We start from the raw sequence: 6,000 nt of genomic DNA, 5'->3' as shown, positions 1-6,000 counted from the left end.
CAGACCTGTATTTTTGCCAGTTTTGTGACATAACAGCAGAGATTTGTGAGGTAAGAAGGTATTGTTTCTGTGTTTAATAGGGTAGAATTATACCTTGATGAATGGATGTTTGAGAAATTATAGGAGTGTACCGGTTTAATTTGAACAAAAAGTGGAACTTGGAAATAATTTTAAGAGTGGGATAATGCTACCTTTTCATTTGCACAAATGATTTAAAAGTGTAATCTCTTTAAACTGTAGTTTCATGAGTCTGCAGTTGATGATAGATTTTAGTAGCTGAAGTAAGGTAGTATGTCTTGCATGTTATTCCTGAAGCATTCATACAGCTGTACTGCATTATACAGAACTGTTAAAAATCTATTAGTAAAAAATAGCACTTGATGCTGTTTCTTGTTCGTTGTAATTTTGAAATATACAGGCATCTCAAAATAAATGTTAATACTTGAAGTAAACTTGGGAAATAAAAGTTCTGACTTCTGAAGCAAACAAAGACTTGAAATTGCCATGGGGAATGCACTAGATGCTGAACAACTACCTACCCACAGGACACTTATAGCAGGTGAAATGCAAAGCTCCTGTGGAGTCCTTTAATATTACTCAAGACTCCTCTAGAAGTACTAATTTTGAGTCTGACAGCATAGTCAGTAGGGGACCTGGTTAATGTTTGTTTGGTGTCTCTTCTGAGATGGCACCGATGAGCTCACACTGCAAGGGTAGTTTCTGTGATGTGGGCACCTGGCCGCTCGGGAGTGGGCAGAGACCAGGGAGCTTTGAACTAAGTCTCTCAAGAGCTGTGAGTGATAATGACTTTCATGCTAGAGGCACTATTTAATTAAGTAGCCCTCATGATTTCAAAAAAATTGAGAGGTGCTGCATCTTTAAGAAATGGAGGCTTTAACAAGCACAAATTGGTAGAGTTAAACCCAGAAGTTTTAAAATTTCTTAATGGTTTTTATAAGCAAACCACTTTTACTTTAAAATAAGTTTAACTGTTTAGCACAAGAGCCACTGCAGACTTAGGTATCTGAAGCAGGTGCTATGTGGAATTGGAAGAAAATTGTGAGCCCAACTCAGATAACAGCTAAAACTCACCGCTGGCCTCCCTGTTTCACTTCCTTGCTCTCCTGGTGCCTGCGGTTCCGCCACTGAGCATGCTTTGTTCCTTTGAGGTCTGAGATAAGTGGTTTTTTTACCCCAATGTTTCTTAGGGCCTGTATTTGGTTGATGTGCTTGGAAAATGCTTACGAACACAGCCCCCCCCCCAATGTGTTTGGGTACTTACAGAGTGGAGTGAAATTCTTTGGTTTTTCTGTCCAAGTGCATCTAGAAAAAGCAGAGGTTGGAGATGGTCAGTGATAGCTCCATCTAATCTTCTAAGAGCCAGGCAGCTATCTCTAGAAATACTTTTCTGCTGTGCCTGCTTCTGTGAGGGAGTTAGTTGCAAACATTTGGGTATGCTTTTTACCTCCTGTGTTGCAACAGTTCTGCCATACAGAAAAGCAAATAAAAATTCATTTGGTCAGGGAAAGGAAAATTCCTCTAAATAATTAGTGGTTAAAATAGTGCCTTAAATCCTTGTGAAGTGCTTTGAAATGTATTTTTTAATTTTTTTGGTGATTCATGAAATATATGGACGCTAATTTTAGGAAAAAGAATTTACTTTCCATAGATACTCCTATATTTTGAAGCAAATAGTGTTCAAATGTGTTCAGAAAATAGCTTTATCTCCATGTTATGATGTTGCTATTTGTGGAAGCAGCTTTCATTCACTTGAATAAGAGCAACTCATAAGCAGAGCAAGTTTTAGACCATCATACTGTTTACTTACAGTGTCTTTGCTACTGTGCTGTGGTAATTCTCTGACTCCAGGTGGTAGCAGGTTAGGGAGCCTTTGCGTGTCCTACTACTTTGTTTCAAACCCTTTTCTCGTTCCTCTAAATGCACTAGCTCTGGAGAATGGTATTGGAAAAGCAAATTTGGATTTCTATTGAAGATAAGTGTTTCCATCTTGCCTCTGATAATGTAGGGAAGGGGCCAAGAAACGAAAGAAAATGTGCAAAGCGGGAGTGGGGAGATAATAGATAGCTAGTGTTGCAGACCAGGGAGCTGAAGTGATTGAGTGTGGCTGAAGGCAAAAGTTACTATCACTCAAAATAAGGCAAAAATAAGCCATATAAATTCTACAGGTATTAAGTCTCCAAGAAGACTATGTTATATGGTTATATTAATGAAATTTTTAGAATTCTGGAGCAGGTACAGCTCAGGAACATCTGACTGACTTGTTTGGGATTTGGAGATGGAGATTTTACTGCAGTGTTTTTTAGAGCGAAATTACTTTGGCCGCCATTTGAATCAAACTGATGTAGTCCTTGCTAGCCTTTATTGGAAATATATAATCAATATTTTAACTTTGTTCTTTGAGGAGTATATTTCACATTCTTATTACTCATCTTTGTTTACTTTCTTTACACAAACACATGCTTTGATATGGAAAATGTTATACTAAGCCCAACTTCAAATGCGTGTATAGCAATGTTTGTTAGTAAGGGTATGTTGTAACTTCTCATATAGAATTTAAAGTCAACACCTGCAATCACTTTGTAATTATTCCAGTATTGCTAGTAATGGCTGATGGGTTCGTAAGTTAATAGATGAGATGGCATTAAAATCTGTAATGATTCTGGGAAGACTTCTTGAAAACAAGATTTTATCTTCAGGTAAAGGATTGTGCAAGCTGCAGAGGGCAAAAGTAAAGGATGACACTGGAAGGGTGACAGTTTATTTTGCAAGAAGGCATTTCCCAGAGAAGCAACACATTCCTTGTGTCACATTTAGAGATAAAGGGTAAATTTTTGCTATTGTGTACCACGACCTCCAATATTCAAGACAAATTGAGACATCTCTGTTGTTAGTGGCTGGTTAAGGAAATGCTTGCTGTCCTGTTTCCCCCTGAGCTGCTCGTGAACCCTGCTAAGGGTTAAGACCTCTTAGCCTAGGTAGCTCAGCTTCACCTTGTGCCTGTATTATTATCAGTTTTAGTCAGTCATCTAATTTTCCATTTTCCTAGCATCCTTTGAGGTCCTCCCTGCCTTTTCTGATACTGTTAGTATATAGTCCCCATTTCCTCTTTACTGTCTTAAGAGAGTTTATGGTCATTGAGATCCAATCTTATAATTTGGTGTTCAGACAGCCCACTCATCCACATGCAGCCAGACACATATTACACAATTCACTCTGCCTCAATTTTCTAATTTTCATTATTGCACATCCAGTTATTGTGGCATCTGTTTGAATTTCGCTAACTGCCAAAGACTTCAACAGTCTCTGCCTAAAAGAAACAGCAGAACGCTGACAGTCTATTCATCATTGCTCTTTCAATGCTTTTATGTTTACCTACATAAGCCTAATATGACAACAGGTTGTGGTCAAAAGATGTAATGCACATAGTCAACGGGCTGCTCCTCGATGGTTATCTGTCTTTTCACTTAAATTGTCCAAATAAGATCAATGTACCTTCAGTTTTTGGCTATACCCCACATATGTCTCAGATTGTGACCAATGCTAAACTTTGTTTACAAATTGTGGTGGGTTTTTTGTTTTAAAAGTGGAAGATTGTAATGCCCAGCTGTATTCTTATGAAACCAAGCTGGATTTCACATCATTCCAGGAAGTTTCCTGGTTCACCCAAGGTGAATAAACAATAGAAGCAGTCTTATCTGCCTCTCTCATCTAGGTGCTTGTTCAGTTCTTAAATTCTGAATTTTGGTGAACTTGCACTTATGTTTCATATCTGTAAGAAACCACTAGATTTCTTAAACCCTTGGAGATCCAAGTCAACATTCTGATCTTGCAGAATGCTTCAGACATCATTAGGCACAATTTTATGGCATGTCTTTTGTTTACTCTCTATTTACTTAACTATTTTGTCATGGGTTTTGTTCTGTTTACTGGTGGTGATAACCTCTGATTTGTGACTGTACATCTTCATATGTCAGGGTTAACTGTATCATATTAGTTATTTCAATAAGCACCTTCAATTTATTGATTTATACTGCTAATAACGCTCTCTTCTGGTAACTTCAAATTACTGTAGTGAGTGGTAAAAAAAAAAAAAGAACCTTACTGTCAGCAGTTTACATGAGACCTCTCAACTGTTATTTTACATATTCAAAAATACAATGTGAAACTTCTAGAAGAGGTTTAATTTCTAGAAGTTTTTCCTGAAAAGCTACATTTAGCCCAATTATATTATGCTTGTACACTTTTGCGGTGCTGTCTTTCTGTATATATATTTCTTGCTTCTGGCAGAAACTTGAAATAAGGAAATCTATAATATGACATGTCATATACTTGCTGAATGTTAGACGCTTGTTTGGAAAATGTGTTAAAGGCACATTGCATTTATGTTGTATTTGCTTGACTTGAGTGTTACCAAAAAAGTTCATCTTTTTGGCTAATTTTTTTCGTAGTTCATGTTTTGATTCTAATGAACTGTCCATATATTGTACCTTTGTTATTTACCAGTGGCATCTAACGAGATGCATAATAAAAGCAATATCAATTTATATTAGATAATCCCCAACTCCCTTTACACTCCTTCCCAAACTAAGTAGAATCAGTCTGAGCCCTAAGTACTAATTTTTATTGATGGCAACAATCAGGAAATTAGCAAACAATGCTGATGTTCCTATGATTAAAAAAAGCAGTAAAATTAATAAATGATATGATTTTATTATGTCTGGAGATTCAAAGAGTTTTTTTATCCTCTCGTAACAAAATCAAACTATGAATGCAAAGCATAATGTCAGATTTCAGCGCACCATTCTCTACTAGATGTTTGGGCTATGAAATTAGAAATAACTATTGTGCTTTTTCTTGGTATTATGTTTGTCACTTGTGCAGTTTCAGGATGCTGATCTAGTGCTTTCCTTGCTGTATAAATCTTATCTGAGCTCATAAAGGGTGGATTTCTGCTTCTCCTATGCACAACTAATTAGGGATCTGGAGGTTCTGAGCTGCTCAAGTAGCAGGCAACCTTAGCTGCTTCTCAAACTCCACACAGGTACAGTGTGATGTGATATCAAGCCTAGTATTAAGATTTGACTTGGAATCAGATGCTTTCCTTGCCTGCTGTTGCTCTTGTGTCCAGCCTCAAGACTACTTAGAAAAATTCATGATACTGAATGCCTGCAATAATTGTTGTTCGTGACTGTAGAAGAATGACAAAAGAGAGACTAAGGGAAACTTGGGTATTTGAGGAAAATGATCTCTGATGTATGAAAGATCTTCAACTTGCATATCTTCCCTGGGTAGTGCTACTCCTTTAAGCTGCTTAGAGATCCACCACCTCGGTGTCATTGAGAAGTGATGAAAGGCACGTTGGCTTTCTTGTCATGGGCTCTCAGCCTGAGCCCTTTCTGGGAAACGCAGCTCTCCTGTTTACATGAATTACCTTTCTTCTTTGAGGGTTAAGTGGGCAGCACAAGAGTCTTCTGACCTCTTACTCTGGTGGTGGAGTCTGGTGCAGGCACATGGTTCAGCTTTGCTTTTTGAGCATATTACTCTTTTTTCAATCATACTGAAATGGTGTCAGCTATGATTAAGCACAAATAAGTGTCACTCATACCAATGATTAAGCACAGCTAAAGAGGAAGCCATTAATAAGATTAACTATAAGTTTCTTTAAGGTTTTGTTTGTATCTTCCTTTTTTACTAGTCTAGAAAGAGACATACAAGAGTTCTGGCTGGCTTCCATTTTTCCTCTCCTAAAAAGACAGAGCGCATGTAGCGTTGATCCTGTACTTCTGAAAAACAGGCTGCTTAGACTGCTAAAGATAGAGACCCAGAAAGTAACAACCAGAAATATGTGGCTTAGTGACTCACTTTTGATGTAAATATTTTTGTGAAAGTTATTTGTGGTTCACATGTATAAAACTGTAAAGTTGACCTTTTTTCTGTACAGTGTGCACTACCAAAACATATGATTTGGAATAATTTATA

The sequence above is a fragment of the Grus americana genome, chromosome 4 (assembly GCF_028858705.1).
Source record: "Grus americana isolate bGruAme1 chromosome 4, bGruAme1.mat, whole genome shotgun sequence".
Taxonomy (NCBI): domain Eukaryota; kingdom Metazoa; phylum Chordata; class Aves; order Gruiformes; family Gruidae; genus Grus; species Grus americana.
This window is presented reverse-complemented; position numbering follows the sequence as displayed.